General features: G+C 44.2%; 1 protein-coding gene across 1 annotated transcript in view; it reads left to right on the forward strand.

The window, feature by feature from the left end:
• The window catches only part of LOC135913436 (probable cytochrome P450 301a1, mitochondrial), a 189,826-nt gene that overhangs the window by 33,119 nt on the left and 131,998 nt on the right, over positions 1-24,709 (forward strand). The window lies entirely within an intron of this gene.

Here is a 24,709-nt window from a genome sequence, read left to right on the forward strand (position 1 = left end):
TATGTTCTGCTAATGTTTGTATAACTAAATGGAGCGTAATAGAATGAAGCCTCAATGCAGCGATCGCGCAGATTCGCAGCGACCGACTGCGCGTCTGCACGCTTGTCCGCGCACTGTTTCGCTTTCACCGCGCGCGCGTTTTCGCACCGTGCCATGAGCTTTAGGCCGCAGAATATGAGCATTTGACAGTATACAAGCAACCATTGTTGCGTGGGCGCTATCAGAGCTGTTCAAAAATAATTTCATTGTAGAGACTTCGACGCCTACGGGGACTGTGATGTGCCGTCGCGACGATTCAATCTTTTTTTTCTTCTAAATTCTTTGACCTTTCAATATTATTTCTCGAGTTGCGTCGCACTGTACATTTATCGGTGTTCTGAGCCTGCGATTTCCCGCCCTTCTTTTTTTGTAATCCAGTGCATCAATTCATAACACAAACATGACCATATGCCATGCTCTTCTTTATTGTGCTTCTTACCGCTCCTATTCCACCCCAGTGAACTTGCCAGTATTTATAGCATCGACAAGTTCATAGACCAAACCGTTATGACATTAGTCGGGCAGCGGAATCGGGCGAGCGTCTCAGTGCGCGTTTTCAGAACATCGCAGACCGGGCGCCGTAGCAGAAATCTTCCTCGCGTCTGTGCTTGCTGCATACCCGAGTTGTAGCCGATGACTGTTTGCAGGTTTTATGTTTCGCGAGCCAAGCTTCACGCAGCTTCTTGTCCTGCGGCTACGTGTGAATAAGGCTGACAACGGCCTCCGTTACGTGCGTCCGGCCTTGCGGCACCGAGCAGTAGCCTACGATGTTGCGCGCCTTCAAAGGCAGCCACTACCTATTGTAGTGCTTTCAAGCGTTGTAAAGGAGACACTCAAAGCGGGAAAATTTCGCCACTAAATGAAAACCGCAGCGTAGGAGGGAATTTGAACTCGTTTTCAGCTCGCTTCGGCGCGCCCGAAGCAGCCGACGCGGCCGCTATGTCCACGTGATCCCTCCTAGCACGTCACGCCGACGGTGGCGCCAGCTTTTCCAGTGGTTGAGCTCGAGGCCAATACGGAAAGAAGCTATCGTTGTCCCAGTTTTGAAACAGAATAAAGACTCATGCTTTGTAACAAGCTACCCTCCGATAGCGCTCACAAGCTAAATAGCTAAGGTTTTCCAATAACTGTTACCTCGCGGCCTTTTTGCATTTCCTTGAATCAACCAAAATGATTGATCCCTGCCTGTGTGGTTTTCATGAAGGCACGTCTACTACCAACCACATTTCTTTCATGGTCACTTTTTTCACCTTCGGCAGTGCTTTAAAGCCTAATGTTTCCACCTGGTATATCCGCCGGAACAATAGGCAGCGGCTCATCCGGTTCACTGTATACATGTGTCAACGGCCTGTTATTACGGACCGTTTAAATAAAGTAAACGATCTCAACTTCAATTGTGATCGTTTGCATTACTTTGATAAGCCTTCTTCCGATCACTTTCCTCATTGCTGATTTCATGCGTCGTACCATCCTTTCCTAATACCCTCCCCAGCAAGGTGCTTTTGCTGCGATGTACTTCCATTTCGGTGATCTCCTTGGCTTGCTCTTTTGGCGACTTGTTCCTGTAGTTTTTTAATCATATGATTGATGTCTGTGTCGGTCTTCCTGAATGTCCCTGTATTGCCACGTAGTAGTGACGGTGAAGAAGGCCGCAAAACTGTGAATGACGAAACTAACGTTTTATTGGGCGAACCTGTGCCCTTGAAAGCAAGTTACACTCGAAGAAAAACGATAGCGGCGAACACAGTCGGTGATCGTCGAAAATCAGAGCGGTCGGTCGAGTGCGTCAGCTTTTTTACATGCCTCATCGAAGGTTCCAGCGCAATCGAGGGTGCCCGCGTGTCTTCCAGAAAATTCTGCACAATTCGCGTCGCACATGCAATCAGAATACACAAGCTTCGCTGACAACAGACAGCACATAGAACCATCGAAAACATCCGAGAAACTTCCGATACACATGTGCGCGTCCTGCGCTTCGCGACAAAAGTTGTTACGCGGGAAAAAGCGGTCGCCCGAAAAAGATAACAAGTACACGTACCAGTATTTAGTGCAAGATAGGCTTTGTCCTGATGTGCATCTTCCGAATGCTTGTAAAAATGCTGCTGTTGTCCTGTTGTCCGCAAGTTCGGACAACAGGACTTCCACTCCGCTAGAGCCCTTACCGAGTGTCGGCCCGAGAACGTGCAGCTATAAGAGAACAAGTCGACGAAATGCTGCGCAACGACATCATCCAGCCGTCGAAAAGCCCGTGGGCATCCCCTGTTGTCCTGGTAAAGGAAAAGGACGGAACCCTACGTTTCTGCGTCGATTATCGTCGTCTGAACAAGATCACGAAGAAGGAGGTATACCCCCTCCCACGATTAGACGACGCAGCGGATCGGCTCTGCAACGCTAAATACTTTTCGTCGATGGACCTCAAGTCTGGCTATTGGCCAATAGAAGTCGACTGAAGAGACCGCGAAAAGACGGCGTTCATCACCCCAGACGGCCTCTACGAGTTCAAGGTTATGCCATTCGGACTCTGCTCGGCGCCTGCAACTTTCCAGCGCGTCATGGGCACGGTGTTAGCAGGATTGAAGTGGCAGACCTGCCTTGTTTACTTGGATGACGTCGTCGTCTTCGCCGAAAATTTCGACGATCACCTTAGGCGGCTTGCGACAGTACTAGAGGCCATCAAGTCGTCAGGGCTTACTCTGAAGCCGGAAAAATGTCGCTTCGCTTACGATGAGCTTCTGTTCCTAGGCCACGTAATCAGCAAATCTGGTATCCGTCCAGACCCGCAAAAGACAGCTGCCATCGCACAGTTCCCGCAACCCATCAACAAGAAGGCAGTGCGTAGATTCCTTGGCATGTATGCCTACTACAGGCGCTTTGTAAAGAACAAGAACAAGCGATCACCTGGGTCTTTCTTTCAACATATTATCTCCTGTGATAAAACCAATTGTTGAAAAAAAATAATTTACCACTACGATAGGGCAAACTTTGACGATATTAATATTCATCTAGCTAATTTTCTTGATCCTTTCCTAAGCCAATTGGATGATCGCGCGGTTGATGAGAACTGGACCGTTTTCAAAAATAAGATACATGCGCTCACCGACAAGTTTATTCCATCAAGCGTAATATCCTGCAATGATAAGAAACCCTGGTTCAATTCCAAGTTAATAAGGCTTTCAAACCGAAAAATACGACTGTATCGAATAGCCAATAAACGTTCACTGGCATCGAAATGGGACGCTTATAAGGAGGCAAACAGTATTTACACAGAAGCTATTAAACTTGCCAAAAAGACATTCCAAGTACACACTTTGCCCACAATGCTTGCGAATGACCCTAAAAGGTTTTGGCGTGTTATTAAAATTCCAAAGATAATTCAATCACGTTGATTGATTCCAACGGTTCACCGGTACCCGAAGATGTATGTCCCCATATCCTTAACTCTGTGTTCTGTAACAACTTTATCGTATGTAGTAACCCTGTGCTTCCAACGCTCGAGTCTTGCAATCACCCACCTATGGACTTTATTATCATTGAACCTCTTGGGGTCGAAAATGTAATTAAAGGTCTCAAGTTGTCATCAAGTCCTGGTGCTGATTTGGTTAACGCGAAATTCCTGAAAAATACTGTTGTTTATTCATCTGTTCTGCTTTCGAAAATTTTTCAGCAATCCTTAGATACCCATCGGCTACCTACAGATTGGAAGGTCGGGAAGGTGGTCCCACTTCACAAGTCCGGTAGCAAACATTCGCCACTCAACTACCGCCCCATTTCCCTCACAAGCATTCCTTGCAAGGTTCTTTAACATATTCTGTACTCACATTTAGTTAAGCACTTACACAATAATTCATTTTTTACAAAAGCACAACATGGTTTCCGAAAAAACTTGTCATGTGAAATCCAACTTCTTTCTTTTACTCACAGCCTTCATCTTATTCTCGACAAAGGTTCTTTCGCAGACTGTGTTTTCTTTGATTTTGCCAAGGCCTTCGACAAAGTGTGCCATAAATTACTTCTATTTAAACTTAGTAAACTTAATCTTGATCCTCACCTGTTTGCATGGCTTGAACATTTTCTCTTTAATCGGTCGCAGTATGTTGTGGTTGAAAATCATAAGCGCTCATCTAATCCTGTAGACTCTGGTGTGCCCCAAGGATCTGTTATAGGCCCTCTTCTTTTTTAATTTACATTAACGACTTACCCAATGACGTTTGTTCTAACATTTACCTTTTCGCAGATGACTGTGTTATCCTCCGTGAAATCTCGGACACATCTGATAACAAATTCTTAAAAGGCGATATAAACGCTATCTTTAACTGGTGTGACGTATGGTAATTGCAACCTAACGTAAGTAAATGTAAATATATGCGTGTAACTCGCAGCCATATTCCTCCACCGAACTATTACCTTAATGATACTCCCCTGGAGGTCGTAACCTCGTATAAATACCTAGGCGTCCACATAACCTCATCACTTTCCTGGTCGTTGCACATCGACAACGTAATTAGCAATACTAATCGAATGCGAGGTTATCTTCGCCGAAACTTTTCTTCTGCTCCTACATCATTAAAATTATTTCTATACAAAACGCTTATTAGGAGTAAAATGGAGTACGCTTCATCCATCTGGGACCCGCACCTCGAAACCCTTACTCAATCACTCGAACTAATCCAAAAGGAGGCCGCACATTTCATTCATAGCAATTACAGCCGCACATCAAGTGTAACTGCCATGAAAAACTCTTTGCTGCTTGCTCCTCTCTCAGCCCGGCGTAAGTGCTTTCGCCTTGCTTTATTTCATAAACTATATTTCCACAATTCGTACCTACGCGATAATCTAATATCAACTCCTACATGCATTTCCTCTCGCATCGACCATAGCCATGAGGTTGGAATCATTCAGTGCCGCACCAGAACCTGTAACGAATCAATCATTCCTAGGACCTCTCAGGAATGGAACCACCTTCCCGGCGCAGTTGTCGCAATCAAGGACAACTCAAAGTTTTGTTCGGCCTTATCAGACATCATTACTCCCGGATGCAATTAACTAATCACATTTGTTGTTTATTGCTGCTTTGTTTCTTTACTTATGTATGTTTTTTTTACCCACTCCCCTCTGTAATACTTCGGTCTTGAGGGTATAATAAAATAAATAAATAAACTTTTCACACATCGCCGAGCCTTTGACACGTCTAACTAAATGTGATGTTGAGTTCAAGTGGGAAACGCCGCAGGCCGACGCATTTGAAGAACTCAAACGACGCATGCAGTCGCCGCCGGTACTTGCGCACTTCGACGAGTACGCCGATACAGAAATCCATACTGACGCCAGTAGCCTAGGCCTCGGTGCCGTTCTAGTCCAGAGGAGAAACGGAGTCGAACAGGTGATAGCTTACGCTAGCCGGTCGCTGTCAAAAGCGGAAGGCAACTACTGTACGACCGAAAAGGAATGCCTTGCCATCGTTTGGGCTACAGCAAAATTTCGCCCTTATCTTTTTTATTTATATATTTATTTATTTATGAATACTGCGATCTTCTACACAAGATCATAGCAGGTGGGAAACATTGTGTTAAGATACAGAATTACAGACACAAAGAGAACAAAATTGCACATAGAAATTCAACAAGAGAATACAGCGACAAGGTCAATTAATAACAAGCAATTCAAATGCTCTTGAAATGAATGTAATGATGTCTGTCTGACAACATCATCCGTGAGGTTATTCCAATCAGTGATGGTCCTTGGAAAAAAAGAATATTTAAAACGATTAACTCGCGGATTTAATGGTGTTATAGAAAGAGAATGGCGATTTCTAGTTTGGTACCCCGACGAATAGATAAGGATATTGGAGGTGTCAACTTTGAAATTCTTATTAATTAATTGATAGAAAAACTTTAAGCGACATATGCGATTTCTGTTAGGAATAGAGGGTAAACCACTTTTTCTGAGGAGGTCACTGACTGATGCTCGCCCGTAAGTGTTATATATAAACCTTACTGCTTTTTTTTATTTTTTCAAGTTTATTTATGTTTACCTTTGTAAAAGGGTCCCAAATAATTACTGCATATTCTAAGATTGGTTTAATAATAGTGTTGTAGGCAAGGAGGCGTGTACCAGGGGTTGCTAGGTTAAGCGAGCGTCGTAAGAAAAAAAGCTTTCGGAGAGCGTTTGCTGAAACATAGTCGACATGCCTGGTCCAAGAAAGATTATCAGAGATCCATAGACCTAGATACTTATATTCTGTGACTTCATGAAGAAAATTATTATTAGCAGTGTAGTAATATAGAAAAGGGATCTTTTTCAGTGTTATTCTCATAAATACGGTTTTTTCAAAGTTAATTGACATTTGCCACTTCTCACACCAAGGAACTATCTTTGCAAAACCATTATTCAGCCTAATTTGATCATCAGTCGAACTTATTTTCTCATACAGCACGCAGTCGTCCGCATATAACCTAACACGTACTGACAGGTTTTTAACAATATCATTAATAAACAATAAAAACAGTAGGGGGCCTAGGACGGATCCCTGGGGAACACAGAATCGACAGGAACGTAATTGGAGCAAGTTTTATGCAGTTCGACAAACTGACGGCGATCAGATAGGTACGATTGTATCCATGTTAATATCTGTTTATTAGTTATAATAAAACTGAGTTTATGAAGTAGTTTCCTGTGCGAAACCTTATCGAAAGTTTTTCGAAAGTCCATTAAGATAACATCAGTTTGTTTTCCTTCGTGGATTGCTGTCGCAAAATCATGGATTGTTTCGACCAGCTGAGTGCATGTGGAATACCCTCGTCTGAAACCGTGTTGAACAGCTGCCAGTACATTATGCTCGTCGAGGAAATTAGTTAGATGCTTATGAATGATGTGTTCCAATAATTTGCACGTTGTTGAAGTTAATGAAATAGGGCGATAATTTTCAATACACGTCTTCTCTCCACTTTTGTGCAAAGGCTTAATTCTTGCAGTTTTCCAATCACACGGTAGAACACCTTCTTTCAATGATCGAGTGAATAGGACACACAAATACTTTGAACACCACTCGGCATACTGTTTAAGGAAGGCATTTGGAATATCATCTGGTCCAGGTGATTTCTTAATATCCAGTTTTAACAATAGAATTAAAACACCCTCTTCAGAAATTTTAACATCAGGCATGGAAGAAAGGGACATGCTAAAGGGTGGGAGACGCCCGTCATCTTTCGCGAAAACTTTCTTAAAGCTGTTATTAAATGCTGCTGAAACCTGGACATTGTCACTTACATGTTGTCCATCTATAATAAATGCATCGGTAGATTGAGAAACTGGTGCAATTGACCGACAAGACTTTTCAGGTGCAGTTTTTATAAAAGCCGGAAGTTGCTTATTGTAGTATTTTTCTTTATCTTCCAGAATGCATTGTTTTAATTTCTCTGAAACTTCATGAATTTTTGCCTCTAAAAAGGCTGAGCTTGATTTTTTTTATTCTTTTCTTTTTTCGCTTTAGCTTGCGCTGCAATTGCAAAGTTTCTCGCGTAATCCAGGGATTGTTTTTGTCTGACTTCTTGCATATCACTGGTACAAAACGCTGAATGCAGTCACGAACAATGTTTTTGAAAACAAGCCACAGGTCATCCACGCTACAAGTGCTGTGCAGAAAACTATAATAATGAAAATCTAAAATATCAATAATCAATTCATTGTCAGCACGGGCAAAATTAGGAAAGTGTCGATTATCACCCTTTCGGTGCAATAATATGTCTTCTATTACCAAGAGAACAGCTTGATGATCAGAAATACCGGCCACTACATTGCATGAAAGTTTTTCTTTGATATTGCCTCGTACCAAGAATAAATCCAGTATTGATGAAGAATCTTGTTGGATTCTGGTAGGGTTCTTCACAATTTGTAAGAGATCGAAATGAAACATGATATCAAGCAGAGCATGTCCTACAGCGTGCGGAGATGCAACAGAAAAAGTAGCCCAGTTTATGTTTGGTAAGTTAAAATATCCAGCTAAAATTAACTTATCGTCTGGTTTCGTGTAGCAATAAAGATATTTCTTAACTTCATCTAAGACAGCGACAGAGGAACCGGGAGGCCTATAGATAGCACCAAGGATATATCGGAAATTGTTAGCATATACTTTACAGAAAGACAGCTTCAACTGTAGCAACATCAGGCAGTTTTAAAATCTGAAATGTGCTTTTGAACACTATAGCCACTCCGCCACCTCTTCTGTCGCGGTCTTTCCGAAAGACTTTATGGTTTCTTGGCACAAATTTGGAATCAAATATTTCTTCATCTAACCATGTCCCTGTTAGCACAGCTTTGTCCGGATTATGCGTTAACAGCATACCTTCCAGATGGAAGACTTTGTTCACAACGCTACGACAATTAATGCTAATTATTGTTAATGTCCTCCTATCTTCCCTTTGTGGTCATTTCTTTCTTTCAGAAATTTTGTAGCGAGCATTGTTCGCTGAATCCCAAGCAAACATCATACCATCTACACACAGCTTGTTAAAAAAAAGCTTGACCCTAGCTCCGTTCGATCTCTCTTCCGCAGAGCTTTCCCATTACTTCTTTCTAATATTTCGAACGGTAAAAGAAAAGTCTTCCGTGATCGAAAATTCCGTTCCCTTGAGCTTATAGCAAGCTTTTAGGATGGAATGTTTTTCGCGGTAGTCTAAAAACTTAATGATTTCTGGGCGACCATTCTTGCTCTTTCTTCCGAGCCTGTGGCATCTCTCTATGCCTTTAACAGTAACATCTAGTTTTTCTTGAAACACCGTCTCGTTCACCTTCGCGTTAAGAGATTCAGCAGTTTCAAAGCTCTCTTTTTTTATATCGAAAATAATCAAGTTATTCCTCCGGCTCCTGTTTTCTAGTTCATCAACCTTTTCTTGCAGGTATGTCACTTATCTTCCAGCTCAGTCGCTGTTGAATTTAACTCGCAAATTAGCTCTTTTAGTTCTTTATGGCAAGCCATTCAAAGTCGTCAGTGACCCTCACGCGTTGTGCTGGCTAGCGAATATAAAGGATCCTTCAGGACACTGGCGCGGTGGAGCCTCAGACTACAAGAATACGACATCACTGTAACCTACAAGTACGTACGAAAACACTCCGATGCCGATTGCCTATCACGCGCACCCACTAACCCGCCGCCGCAAGATGACGAGAACGACGACGCCTTCCTTGGAATTATAAGCGCGGAAGACTTCGCTGAACATCAACGAGCAGATCCGGAGCTAAAAGGCGTCGTCGAATACTTGGAAGGGCACACCGACGCTGTCCCCAGGGCATTTGAGCGTGGATTATCTTCCTTCAAGCTTCAAAACAATCTACTCGTAAAGGAGAACTTCTCACCAGTCCGCGCTAATTACCTTCTTGTTGTCCCGTCAGGACTTCGTCCAGAAGTATTGCATGCCCTACATGACGATCCGACCGCTGGACACCTCGGAGTTTCCCGGACACTATCGAGGATACAAGACAAGTATTATTGGCCGCGCGCGCCTGACTGCCGACGTCGCCCGTTATCTCAGGACATGCCGAGACTGTCAGCGACGCAAGCCACCGCCTGCAAGACCAGCCGGATTACTAAAGCCAATCGAGCCTCCTTGCCGACCATTCCAGCAGATCGGGATGGACTTGCTGGGACCCTTTCCGACGTCAATAACCGGAAATAAGTGGATCGTCGTGGCGACGGAACTACCTCATGCGCTTCGTTGAAACAGAAGCACTGCGGAAAGGTAGCGCAGCCGAAGTGGCGAAATTCTTTGTCGAAAACAGCCTGCTGCGACTTGGCGCCCCAGAAGTCCTCATCACCGACAGAGGAACGGATTTTACAGCGGAGCTCACCCAAGCCATTCTGAAATACAGTAAGACAAGGCACAAGAGGACAACGGCCTACCACCCGCAGACGAATGGTCTTACGGAGCGGCTGAATAAGACCCTCGCCGACATGCTAGCGATGTACGTCGACACCGAACACAAGACCTGGGATGCCGTCCTGTTGTACGTAACATTCGCTTACAACACGGCGGTGCAAGAAACAACAGAGATCACGCCGTTCAAGCTGGTCCACGGCTTGAACCCGACGAACGCTCGACGCCATGCTGCCGTACGTCACCCACGAGGAGAACCTTGACGTCGCTACCTACCTCCAGCGCGCCGAAGAAGCCCGACAGCTCGCCCGCCTGCGGATCAAGAACCTGCGGAGGACCGACAGCCGACACTACAACCTCCGACGACGCTTCGTCGAGTACCAGCCGGGCGACCGTGTTTGGGTCTGGACCCCGATACGCCGACGAGGACTCAGTGAGAAACTACTCCGACGCTATTTTGGACTCTACACGTTAGTTGTGCACTGCACATCATTACTGGTTAAATGATTACCAGCGCCGGGACAGAGTATTAGCGCATCCTTTGACGGTATGTTGTCGCACATCGTGGTATGTGGTAGCGCCATGTTAGTGTGAGGCAGCCAGGAGCTACATAAGGTGCTGCAAAACTACTGTCCGAGAAATGTGTCAGGTTTATTGTACGTACCAAATTATCATTAAAATGAGTTCATGAGAGTGGCTTGTTGGGCTAGTTGGTACATGGTTATGCTAGGAGAATGCCAGCAAACTTTAGAGAAGGAAAAAATTGAGAGGCAGACATAGACAAAGAGACAGGAAGGTGGCTGGACTAACAACTGAACTTTATTCATGAAAACGAATTGTTAGTCTAGCCACCTTCCTGTCTCTTTGTCTATGTCTGCCTCTCAATTTTTTCCTACTCTAAAGTTTGCTGGCATTCTCCTAGCATTATCATTAAAGTCCGACAATAATAATGCTTCAAAATTATCCGTGTTGCCTTCGAGACAAAAGTCATAACCCATGCCGTTTAGAAAGGAGCTCATTCGTGACATAATTGTTTTTTTGCGAACGAAGAACGCAATGACCATACGCAGTAACTCCGTGTGGAACTGCAATGTAGAATAACGAATGCGCTGTGTTTTTCCTGAGTGACAAGGGCACGATGTGTTGGATTTTATATAGTCTACACAGCACTACTTCAAGCCCGTGAGAAATTTAAGACATGCGAAGTTGATGCAAGGTCCCTGTGAGAACACCATCCGAACTCTTTAAGAGATATGGTCGCACAACGTGGATAACAAATCAAAAAAGTGCGAGTTCACAACCTACGCTTTGGGTACCTAGCGTATCGTAAGAACAACAATTTCGAGGTAAAAAAACAATTGTACAGACCTCGCACACTGTGGAAGTATGTGTTATGCGGATCATTTTGCAGGTACCTGGCTATCTAGCATTGTCTCGCGTTCCGCGAAGCGGCAGCAGATGGACCGACGTGTTTGCGTAAATTGAGAATGCGGGGCGCGACCGCACGTGCGTGTGACGTCAGCAGCACGACGACGACCACGTTGAAGGCGATCGCGGACGGCGTGATTTCTACGCCGGCTGTTCGACAATAAGCTCGTTACATTGCAGCTGTTGGTTTCTGCAATGGCAGCAGACGAGCGCAAGCTAGAGAAACGCGGAATGGGACGTCATCAGTGACTACGTGTTCGCGAATCGCCGGTATCTATGGCTCCGTCGTGTGCTCTACGTAAAACGACCACTACATTTGTGCTCCGGTGAAGAAACGTTAGAGCGTCGTCAACATGCGCGGTCATGAAGTCCGTTCAACGTAGCACAGTTTGCACGAAGCGTGCTACGAGGAAAGTACCGAGGAAAGTTGATTGGTTCCGGAGATCAGCGCCTGTTGTGACTTCGGGGTGGAGGACGAAAGACGGACTCTTTCCGCAGAAGAAGAATCGAAAAGCTTTATACAATATTTACAGATAGTGGATGATAGCGTACAGGTAGCAGTAGGAGTGCACCAGACCGACTAGGCGGCTGGAAGCGACTCTGTCTTCTCACAATGGGCCAGTTGTCCCTTAAATCGCTTCGGCAACCTTTCGTCGGCAGGGACCAGTTTCGGCGAGTTCTCGTCGGCGATAACCAGGCAAGGCAGGGTGATGACGTCGCCTGCGTCAAATTCTTGATTCGTCGCGGAGATGGCTGGGCGCTTCTTGAAGTCGCCTCCCGGGTCTAATTCTGGATTCGTCGCGGACAAGTGGGAGCTCCCGTCGCCTCGTGGTGGCCACGTGGTTCATGTAGTATGGCACAACACGGCTCAGAGCGCGAGCAGCCACAAGAAAAGAAGACAAGGAAGTGGGAGAGGGCGCACGCGTCCAGCGTCTTGTAGAGCAAGCTGGCATTAAAAGCAGAGAAGTGTGCGAGTCAGTATGGCCTTTGAAGTCCCCATGGCCATTAAACATAGGGTATCAGTTGACGCGACCAGTCGAGCCAACTTATGCCCCTATAAATGAGTGTAATAAGCTGCTTCGTTGTTTTAGCGTTCTTAACTTATTTCCGGGACAGGCTGTTTCATGATGAGTGTACCTTCCAGACCAAAATCCCGAATTCCTACGAACAGTGATGCCAGTGGGGCTGCCTAAACTCCTTCCCAAATTTATTGACTTGTAGTCAATACGCGTACGAGACTCCCACCGAATACTTCCGCGTGATAGGCGTGGCTCACAGAAGGTCAAATGTGTACATTTGCATCTACTACCTCTGTGTAGGTCCAAAAACAAAGATTTATAAAGGAGACAAATGAAATCTACATAAAAAACTCTATAAATGGCAGTTTGCCAAATCACCAGTGTAAATAATTAAAGAAAGTTGTTTGGAAGAGCATTTCCCCTTACTGAGGGGCTGCCATTGTGTTCTACCAATGGTTTACAAAAACCTTTCAGGCAGACCAAAGGAAGTTTTAGAAATAGCACACTCAAACGTCTACCTACAATGCCTGATGGCCTGCTTGCATTCCTTTGTACTTTTAACGCGATAGCGTTAAGGAGCTCGTGTCGCAGAAAAGCCGGTGTCGTCGGCGTCGGTGTCGGCGTCGGTATCGGCGTCGGCGTTTGCGGCGTTGACCGTGAGCGATAAATCAAGACAGGCGCTTCATAAATAAAAAGCAACTTCCAAGATTGGCCCGGTGGGAATCGAACCAGGGTCTCCGGAGTGTGAGACGGAGACGCTGCCACTCAGCCACGAGTTCGATGCTTCCAAGCGGTGCAAACGCGCCTCTAGTGAATGCGGTGTTGCCTTCGAAACGAGCCGTGGCAAGTTATACTGCGGTGTATATCGGTAATTATGAACATGTAACGTACAGAAGTCACAATTACACGAGTTGCGAAGTGCGTTTCCGCTGCATTTCTTCTGCGCTTTCCGCACACGCAGAGCCATCTTGCGGTAAACACAGAAGACCCCCTCCTCTCAATGTACGGCGCTGCCCCGACAGGAGGCGCGCCGCGCGCGCATTGGGACCGCTGCCAGGCGCGTCGCGGGACTCCCTCTCCCCTGACGACGCTTCGCCGTGCTCCCGGTCCTTTCTTTAGATTACTATCTATCTCTCTGCCCGTGCCGATCGCGACGTTTGGCTGGCGTAGATCGTTTCCCCTCCGAGACACCGAGTTCTTTGGTTCGTTCCGTTCGCTCAGGCGCACGTTTCGTTGCCGCGCCTAACGCTGCGTTGCTCGACGCTCACCGCGTGATAGGTGGGCGCTAAGTCCGATGCGGGGCGCATCGTAAGTGATCGCTGTGCCGTAGCGCATTGTCTTATACCCCTTGGCGGGTCGACGGGAACGCTGTCGCGTCCCACTCTTGAAGGCGAAGCTTAAGCGTCCTCCAATTTTTTTTAGCATTCTGTTATATGCCACCGTACGCGTCCCTTAATACTGAGTGCGCAAAACCTAAAACGCCTTATGAATACAATGAATTTTTAGCCAGTAAAATAATTGCATGCAAGTGGGCGCTATCATTTGCCGTGTGTACATAAACAATCATTTGTTTATACATTACGTTCTTAGCAAGTAAAATAATTACACGCAAATGGGCGCTATGAATTGTAATGTGACAGTAAAGAAACATTTCTTCTCACATTAATGAAATCGGTCATGTCAAATATATTGTCACAAATTTGGAAATGTATACATAAAGAACCTCGCTCATTTTCCCATTAGCTTCGCAAATAAAATCTTCTGATGTTCATGTTTCCTAGTTTAATTGACTTCCCTCCCGTACAGCGACTCTGGCCTAGACTCCTCAATGTAGGAGACTAAACCAGACCTGGAAGCCAATGTTTAAATCTGAATAAAGGAAATACAGACATTCATCCCGCCACGACATGTTAGTGCTTTGTCATCAAAAGACGCGCGTATGTATGAATACATTGTTTGTAAAATTATCCTTTCGTGACCTGTACTGTTACCCATGCACTAATTTATTCTCAAAATTAAGAAATATATTTTCTAGTAAAAGCACCGTTGGAAACGTTTGTGTTTGAGAAATGCAATATTCATAAGGTGTCACACAACCAATGTGTGCAAGAAACCTAGGACGCCTTTGGCATTCGTCAGTGTGGAAACCTATTTGCCCCACTCAGAAATGCCGAAAGTACCGTAACTATCGTGTTGTTTCATTTATGAAACCTTGTGGGCCAGTTCCACTGGTATCATAGCACTGAAAAGAAGTCAAATTATTACCAGACCTATGAGGGGCACCCAGGTTTCGCTAGTTTAATCTTGGTTTTTTCTTGGGCTCCTATATTCCTGGCTTTTTCAAAAATAAAGGGCGCTTGAAATAAGTGCTCTATTTTTCCCTTGAATTTATGCTGCACCAGAGCCCTTGTTCAGTTACATTTCTTGAATACTTTGCAGTGCTGTAGGATATTAGAGGAAGAAAAATTGCCTTAAGTGAACATTTTAGATTTTATCGCGGCTAGGCAGCGTTCAGGGCATGGAATCCAGGATGGCCGTCGACTACTATGTAAGGTTGTAGAAAACGAAGGAAAAATGGTTTATTTAACTTAGTTACAAGGCTGCAGTACGGAAACGCAGTCCATGCAGTAGCAAGTTAAACGTCTCAGATCAAATTGGGACCCTGTGTCCTCACTCTCGAAAAGTCTGCGCTTTAAATCCTGTCGTCTTCCCAAGGCGAGTCGACTAGGGAATCTGAAGACCGGGCAGTAGCGAATTGGCATCGTCGACTACGTTGTGATGCCACGCCCTTGTTCGCAATAACCCGCAGCAACTCCGTGTCCGAAGAGACTGGTTCCAAATGTGTGGCAAGAAAGCAACCTGCGCATCTCAGGTCGTCGACGTTGTTACCCTCTTTTTCATCCTTCGCTCAGGCTGACAGGTAAAGGACAGAGTGAGGGCCTTTTGTGTGACCAGTCAAGAGTCGGTGTCCACGCGGCGTTGACCTCTGGATATGCGCTGATGGATGGGTGGCGGCTTGACTTGTGTAAAGTCTAATTAACTGTGACTCCCAAATCGTCGTCGTTGTTTCGCCCTTTTCATCCTTTGCTCAGGTTTTCATGTAATGGCGGGCTGGGCGCCTTTTGTAGGACCCTTCACCAGACCGTGTCCACGCTACGTTGACGTCTGGACAGGAGGAATGGTGGTTTGACACGTGGTCAGCGTCCAATTAACGACTTTGTGGTGCTGAGAATTAAAACCTTATGCATTACGAGATGTAACACCTTATCAATTAAATACACAAGTAGAAAATAAGTACAACAAACTGGGACATAAAAATAAACAGACAGTATAATAGTAGAAGCAAAACCATGGCCGCTTCGGAAACGGTAATAGTAGGAGTTGATACCAAGAGAAATTCGCAGTTACAAACTAGATGCCAAAACCCATATTAATTATAATAATAGGAGTACTTATACATAATCCTAAGAGACAAATAGAATGTCAAGCTCCACGCCAGCATTCGCTCGTACTGTCACAGCTGGTGATGATGTTTGGGTAGACGGCAGCCAAAGTACAGCTGCGAAACACGTGAAACATGTAGACGGGTCACCAGAGGTTGTGCACTGGTTGCACAGCAGGTTGCCTTGAACTCCGGACTCGTTTGACATATACGCGTGGAGCATGGGTGTGCGTCGTTTCATACAGCCCTGACTCGATTTACGGCACGGCTTGTGCTTCATATCTATAAGCACCGAAATATTCTTCACCACAGGCAAATCTGAAGCTCACTATCTCCACATACCATACATTGGAAACAGACACAAGTCATCAGACTCAAGGTAAATAAATGACCAAAAAGTGTATGTAAATGTGAACAATTGCTTATAGGATGATATGAGTCGTTTTGCCTTGTGTGGATCACTAAGTGCGCCTTAACCTACTGTAATGTGTACATTACTTGGCCCTACGTATGCCCCATTTCTGTAAGGACGATATTCCATTCCAATTTCGTCCAGCTGGCGCTCAGCCACTGGGGATTTCTTTTTGAAAAATTTGATGACCTTAATTATATTGCAAATATTGATTCCACGAAATACTTCTGCCGAAATTTTTTTTCGCTGCCCTAAGCACAGTGCAAATTTTTTTGTAAGATATCAAACTATGCGTCACAAAAGGGACAGCCAATCAACCTGTTCCATCATTATTAGAAAATAACTAATTTTCTCAGGAGAATGAAGAGAGGCCTTACACAAAAAATTGGATTCCTTGGTTATTAGGCCTTGTCAGATTTATTACGGGCCGTTAAACATGGGGAAAATGGCTTATAATTTAGTTTTCAGAGAACTGGCTTCCAGAAAAAGCTGTAAATTTATGTAATCAAAGTGTTCAAGACTTGTCCTCTATTCGAAAAAAATGTTTTTGAAAGTATATATAGCAGTGCACAGAGATGAGGATGAACTGGCAAGAAACTCAGTTTTAGCATATGTTTATAGGCATACTCACCATTGAAGCGGTCCTATTAAAATTACACCAAATACCACGTATGAGAGTACACCGTATTGTTCCTAACCTGGTAAAGCTTTATCAAAGTGGTTTTTGTGTTCAGCAAGAAGAAAATTGCATAAATAATCTTCCACTATTCTGGAAATTTGCATCGTGGTTCGTCTTATCCACATAGCCTCTCGGCGGCTAAAAGAAAACGCACGCTCTTGAGCATTCCCGAGCAGATAACGAGAAGTCTTAACTGCTTCCAAGTTAATTGCTTGATCGCTGAGTGGCTACGAGTCGCTTCAGTCAAGAGGACACTGCTGGATTACGTGTATTTACACGCATCTTGCTATCTGCTGTAGGCCTGCTTGGCATCATCACTAGGGCTCCCAACTCCCTCGTGTACGTAGTGGGAAAAAGGTGGTGTCGGAAGGCAGGGGCATCAGCCACCAGGTTGCTCCTGCAACGAATCCGCGAAAGTCTTCCGAGCCCTACCATGCCGCAATTTATACGAAAAATTCAGCAATTGTCTGCGTAACATGGCTAGCAATAGAAATAAAGGTAAACAGTCAGGTCCTACAACACAACTACAACTCTGACATAAACGAAACGGCCCTATTCTTTCTGAAAATGTAAGGAAAGACCGAAATAAATGTGCAACCCCGAGCTGCGCATGGAAACTTGGTTGAATCTGAGCTCATGCTATCAAGTGATCTCCTTGTCAACTGCATGCCTGCCACCTTAACATGTTATTGTATATGTTTTAACCAGCATTAATTGAAGCTGCATTATTCCAAGTTCAACATCTCTTGATATCAGTAAATAACCAAGCTATGAATACTTCGTTTAGCGCAAAACAACACACACAAGAAAGAAGACCCCCCCTCCCCCCCCCCCCCCAGGACAAGGCGCTACTCTCAGTTACAAAGTATTCATGAATTGGCACCAACTAGCCCGCTAACGCATTGCGCTGAACTAACCAAGCTAATTCAATTAACGAATTGATAAGGTCTTTAATACAACAAAGTGCCAGTTGCGAATGAAGCTGGCCAACCGGGTAGTGAAACATAGCAATGTCCTTCTCTACATCTTGGTTTTCTGTTTTTTTCTTGCTCTAGAATTAGAATACATAACTTTCACATTCTTGGCATTTCACGCGGCAAACATTTATTCCATAACATATAATATTTCAGCAAGAATATTAAGCTTTCCTTTTAAAGAAAATAGTGGTTGAACAAGGAACGTCGCGGTAGCCAAAGTTTCGACAAGAGGACTTCTCTCCTTCTCCTTGTCCGAACAGTGGTTCCAGCGGTGCTCCTTGTTCTACGGCTCTTCATCATTTCAAGTCTCCGTCTTCCAGTGTGTATATTTTTATTTTTTTTTTATATGGGGTTTTACGTGCCAAAACCACTTTCTGATTATGAGGCACGCCGTAGTGGAGGGCTCCGGAAATTTCGACCACCTGGGGTTCTTTAACGTGCACCTAAATCTAAGTACACGGGTGTTTTCGCATTTCGCCCCCATCGAAATGCGGCCGCCGTGGCCGGGATTCGATCCCGCGACCTCGTGCTCAGCAGCCCAACACCATAGCCACTGAGCAACCGCGGCGGGTCCAGTGTGTATATGGCCTTTCAATGCTGTGTCAATGAAATCGTAATAACAGAGAATTAATAAACGTAGCTGATGAGAGATTTGGACTTATGGGTAGATAACGGCAGAGTAACCGTACAATATTGAGAAACGGACAAAGGAAGCCTGTTTCTGTTGTATCCTCCAGCCTTGTCTATTCTTCGCATAATTAAACTGTCGCTATGCAAACCCTTGACACAACAATAATATAACGACTGAAGACAGCAATGAGGGCACGAAAAGTACCACGAAATAGCACCAATCTGCAAAGTAGACATGCCAAAATTCCTGCTACAATTTGTCTCACCCATAACGTGCTGGATAAGATGGCTACTTCCTGTTGCTGTTGCTACTTCTTGAATACCTAAAATAAAATAAACTTTAGGATCATGAAATTATATAGGACAACAGCAGTGGAGAAGTAGGTGACACACAACATTGTTTCGTACAGGAAGGTTATCAGTGGTACACGACAGACGAAATGTTTTGGCGTAAATTAGTAAATGAAAACCCCACAAATATGTATATTTTACTCAACGCTGTAACAGTCTCTTGGTAAAGAAAAAAGGTATTTCTACATGCAAGGAGTAGAATAGCAAATGGCCTTGCAATTTTACAAGATATCCTACAACAATTAAGCCAACTACAGCTGTCATCATCATCATCAGCCTGGTTACGCCCACTGCAGGGCAAAGGCCTCTCCCATATTTTCTCCAACAACCCCGGTCATGTACTAATTGTGGCCATGCCGTCCCTGCAAACTTCTTAATCTCATCCGCCCACCTAACTTTCTGCCGTCCCCTGCTACGCTTCCCTTCCCTTGGAATCCAGTCCGTAACCACACACACAAGCTGTATTTACCTAAAATTATTATATGAATATTACAATAGCCAATGCAAGATTAACTTGAGTTCATATGCAACGCACTGGAAGGAACGACTTTGCAACGTATTGATTTATGCTTGCAAATATAAGTGCTTACATATACAAAGGAAAGGACCATTTTTTCCGCAATACACAAGACACAAAATAACATTCCAGTAATATAGTATTACAAATTACCCACAGAACACACCCAGGTATTGTAAGCTTAGTAGGTTTTACTATTATAAAGGTTGCAGCAAATTCATCCTTTAAAATATTTACAACAGAGAAAACAATACCCCAAAAATAACAAGCTATATTGCAACTTCAATTATCAGCCAATTTGTTTCTGACATGCCGTCAAAGGCACATTGAATATATGTTGCTTCAGCGCGTAAAGTGTTATGCGTATCACGTTTGTGCATGCAGCCGTTTTACCTCTACAAAAATTTCTGTGCTACCACATCGCCCTACATCTCACACGGCCATGTAACACTTAAAATTATTCTTCGTAATATACCTGAGGCGCTAGCCAATCATAAATACACGCAAGCTGTCTTCAGTGTTTTCGACGACCTGTCATCAACAACGAATATCACACTGGTGCTACTATTTTCTCTTCAATTGAAAATAACTGAGGATTTTTCGATGCGACAGGCCGCTCGTCACGGGGATGGGTCAGAAGGTTTTCTGCCGGCAGCACAGCTTTTTTATAATTTCAGATGCTTTCGTGAGACCTCCGTTTGCCAGTACTACATTAGCATGCATCCGAGCGCGTGTGCCTACGAAGCGTAAGTGAACTACCAAGAGAAATGTCGCGCAAAATGTGGCCACACCGGAAGGGATTAGTGCGTGCCGTTTGTAAACTCAAAGAAAAGCTGATATGCTTACCCGAGACGTTAAGAGAAACGTTAAGAGAAACACTCTATTTGACAAACGTGCGTCCCATATTAGAATATGGTTGTGCTACTTGGGACCCTGAAACAAAAACACTTATCAGCGAACTTGAACGAATTCAAAAGCGAGCAGCAAGGTTTGTGCTCACAAACTGATTTCACCAAAAGCAGCTCTCAGATGTGCAAAAATTTGTGCTGGGCTCTATTGCAAGACAGACGCAAATACATTAGACTTAAGCTATTTTACAGTATTTTTAGAGGCGCAACAGGTTTGTCTAAAGATTCATACATGAAACCTCCCATCTATATATCCTCCCGTTTAGATCATTCTTTAAAGATTCAAGAATACCAGTGCCGTATAAATGTCTTCAAAAACTCATTTTTTCCCCAAAAAAGTGCATGACTGGAATAAATTGCCAGAATAAGTTGTCTTAGCCTCGTGACTCGTTTTGTTGAATTAAATTTTGTTGAATTAACTTTTTTTTGTGCTGTGTTGCTGCGTGTTTTTAAATTCTTTGTATACGCTTCTTCTTATGACAATATTTACGTGTTTCTTGCCTTCATGATTCTCTTGTTATAATTGTGCTCAGTATTGGAATGCGTTGTATTTTTATTTTTATTGTTTGTTGTTTGTTATTTACATAGTGTCATCTGCATGACGATGTATGTTTTGGAATTGTATCCCCCCTACAAAAATGCCCTCAATGGGCGCTGTAGGTACCTGAATAAATAAATAAATGAATAAATAAATGGCACACGTCACTCCCAGCTGGTAGGCTTTCGTATGCATCTGGCCGTCTGCGTGCGTTACGATCTCTCACGTCACAATGAAAGACGCAGTAGAAACCAGAACACTTCAGGTTCTTGTCACGGTCGTGCAAGCCACACTTGCTTGACGTGGGCAAAGACGAAATCGGCGACACGCTGCTACTGGCGGTCCTTGTCATCGGAATCACATAGAATGGAAGCGAGTTCCCACGGTAATTTGCCCTAACGCCCGGTTGCACTCGCTCTTAACGGAGCGCTTTCAGAACCATTCAACAACGAGAGCTTACACGTGCATGAGGCAGCAAAACTGCAAAATGGCGCTCTGCTTTCGATGGCTTCGGCTTTGGGTCATTTTGCACCCACATTACACATGCCCTAGCTCCGGTTTTCTTTAAATGCGCTGGCAAAAAATTGTTTCGCTTACTGATAATTTTGCGTTCCGTACATAATGTTCGCGATTCAAACAGCCATGAATTTAAACATGCTCCATCAGGCGGCCGCTGCGCTCACCTTACGGCATCGAAATTTGCTCGTCCGAGTCTGGTTACATCTGAAATATATATCGTTGGGCTTTTGGAGCGTGCTCTAAGTGTGTCAAAGATATGGTGTATTGAGCTTAGTTTGCTTATCTCTGACGGTGGGGCTGCACTCGATCTCTATCAACTGTAGTTTCACGGATGTAAAGTATATCTGTAAAAGTGCCCATGTTACAGAGTAATTTAGTGCACATGAAGCGGAAAACACTTTTCATTTTCGCGACAAGTTCTTGCGTGTGTGTATGCGGGCGTAGTCATTTGGAACAGATTTCGCAGCACATTTTTGTGGAAGATCGTTCACTGCTGGCTGAAGGCATGAAGAACAAACGGACTTGGTTCTTAACAAAATTTTCGCATTTATTGTGGTATCAGTTATATGGAGCACGACCGGCAAAATTTATCTTCGTACGCTGCCATGAGCTTGCGTTTAATGTTCAAGCGCGATAAGACCCCATCTCCCGCCGTTGGCTCTGCGCGTGAAAGGAAGTGTTCGAGGAAGAGCTGAGATGTATAGTGTATGAAGGGCACCCCGTCTACTTATAGGAGGTCACGTGATAAAAAGTGGCAAGCCGGGGGAAGGGAGCCGTGGTTTAGCACGCTTCTCCTCCTCTAGCCGCTCTTCTAACTCGGCCTTGCGCCATCCTCGCCCTGTCTTGGCAAGTTGGAGGTTGTCTCCGATGGGTGGAAAGCTGGAATGAGCCGAGGTAGTGTAATTTCAAGTTTCCAAGGCGCGTTGAAGAAAGAGGCGGCAGAAGCGTTCGGTCCCCTCTGTTAACGCTTTTCATCACGCCAAAGTCGCGACAGCGAGTGTTAGGGGCCATTCAGTGAGATTTGTTCATGTTTGCGCGTGCCCGCGTGACCGCATGCTCGCTAATTCAATTTGCAAGCGAATGTTTAGTGCAATTGACACAGCCGATGAAACTACCAACCTTGCTTCGCGTAGTTGTTTAGTATATTTCTATGGCTCTGAAAACTTCGCCTTTAAGGCGAAACTGTGACATATTTGTTTTTAGGTTTCTGAGTGTTCCCAAAAACAGTGTTGCGTACGCTAGCGTTTGCTTCTCGTCGCAGAAGGCAACGCACTGCGGTCGTTTAGTGGCCATGCCGTTGCGCTGCTGAGCTCTATGTGAAGTGTCCAATAACAGCCATGTTGTCCGCATTCTAATGGGAGCAGAATACAAAAACGTTCGTATACCATGCAGTCCGTCCACGGTAATGTTGCGAAGCTGCTGAAAATTAATGTCCTGTTTGTCATTACCGTGTGCCTTATAGAAATATCTTAGCTTTGGCACGTAAACCTCAAAATTAAATTTTAGGTCGCGGAACTATAATTTCAATCAGCACTGTTGAGTGCCTGTACTGAACTTACCTTGTCGCTGTGCTCTGTTTAATAGCCAATCCTTTTTTTTACACCTACTTGTGATCAGAACCCAGTGCCACAAATTTAGGTCTTCCTTAGCGCGGGAAAAGAGATATCTCTTAGGCGTGTGAGATATAAGCAAAGATTGTCAAGTAAACCAATATTTAGAGTTCGATGTCATTGCGGAACATGAGGCGGATGAATGAGTGAGACACTGCATTACAACCACGATACAAACCCAGAAGGTCTGCTTAAGCCAGAAGCAAGCATAAAGCTTCTTCTCCTACATTGTAATCTTTCTATTGCCAAGACTCATCTCGAGTTACAAATCACTCGCGACCTTCCACGATGACTCTTCGCAAGCCATGGCGAGTCAATTGACTCATGGAGAAGGATTGGCCATTATTTTGTGACTCTACTCACACAAAAAGGGGTCTAAGAAAAAAAGAAGAGTCAAGTTGCTGTGACTTACTTGTGACCCCCTTTTTTTTCTTAGAGTGTGCAGAGCTGCGTATGCTACACGCATATCTTCATATTATCAAATATGCTAGGTGGGAGAATCTTGGTGCCGACGGGATAATTTTGGAAGAAGGAGAATCTTGGTACCATAGCCCACTCCAATGACATTCAGTGTAGGGAGGCTGAGGGCGCGTTATTCTAAAGAAAAAGGCGTTTAGAAATGGCTGTAGATGTCACGCACGTTGCAGACAAAATATTAGAGCGGTACTTCCGTAAATTGTGCAAGAATCATCCTTCAGAATCAACAAAAATAACGCAGCAGGAGGCAGCACATCTTTGGAGCAGTTGGTAATAATACAAGTGGAGAGGCATCTACGCAAGCTTCATCGTTGGCCGCATCATTGCTCTTCACTTTAAAGAAGCCATCCCTGAAGTTTGCATAGGATGCCAAATTGCAACAAGTTGATGGATATAGCCCTGTTTATTTATGTAATGTGTGCTACAACAAATGGTGCAACAAAAATGCATAAGATATGCATCCATTTCTGATGCAACTACATAAAATAAGTTTACCCAGAGCTGAAGTACGCTACTGCAAAGTAGTTGAAACTGCGACTCGTCATGCAAGTGCAAAATAATGGAGAGCACAGCTAAATATTATCGCGATTGTACAAATCATAATATATAAGTTGAGAGTTTGCCATTATACCCGAAAAGATTCTGTGAAATGAAATTGATAAGTCGGCAATAGTTGCACAGCGGCGAAGTTACTTTCACTCCGGTGCAAGCAATGCGAAGGTGACTCATTAACTTTGTGTCTAAGAAACCTTTATTGTTGCTTCTTATTTGCATCCCTTTTCCCTGCTGCTTATATGAAAACGAGAAGGGAGAGTACAGGACATACGCACGGCTCTTAGGAAGACAAATCTGGGGACACTGGCCAGGGTCCTTATATTCATGAGATAGTCAATTTAAATATGGAGCTCTGTACTGTCAAAGGAAAGTGTCATTCTAATTGTGTTCCATGTGCTAATGCCATCCGCATATAGGAATATCAGTTCATGGCGTAGCGCTCTTGATGAGCTACTTCTTCAGAGGTTTGTTATACCTTCTGTTGAATGTAACCGAGAACAAAATAATTATTTTTATGTGAACGCGTAATAAGAAAAAGATTCATAAGGGAATGTTCGTAGATATTGTACGCATACAGTGACAAGCGATACAATACTATGGAGAAGATGATAAGAAGGTAATGGCGAAGGTAATAAAAACTAACACTGCCCCTGGCATCGATGATTCAAAGTGTATACCAGGGTTCGCCATTGATAAATATTCCCGAGGTCTGAGAGCCCGCCTTCGTTATAGAACTGTG

Source organism: Dermacentor albipictus, unplaced genomic scaffold (genome assembly GCF_038994185.2).
Source record: "Dermacentor albipictus isolate Rhodes 1998 colony unplaced genomic scaffold, USDA_Dalb.pri_finalv2 scaffold_15, whole genome shotgun sequence".
Classification (NCBI taxonomy): Eukaryota; Metazoa; Arthropoda; class Arachnida; order Ixodida; family Ixodidae; genus Dermacentor; species Dermacentor albipictus.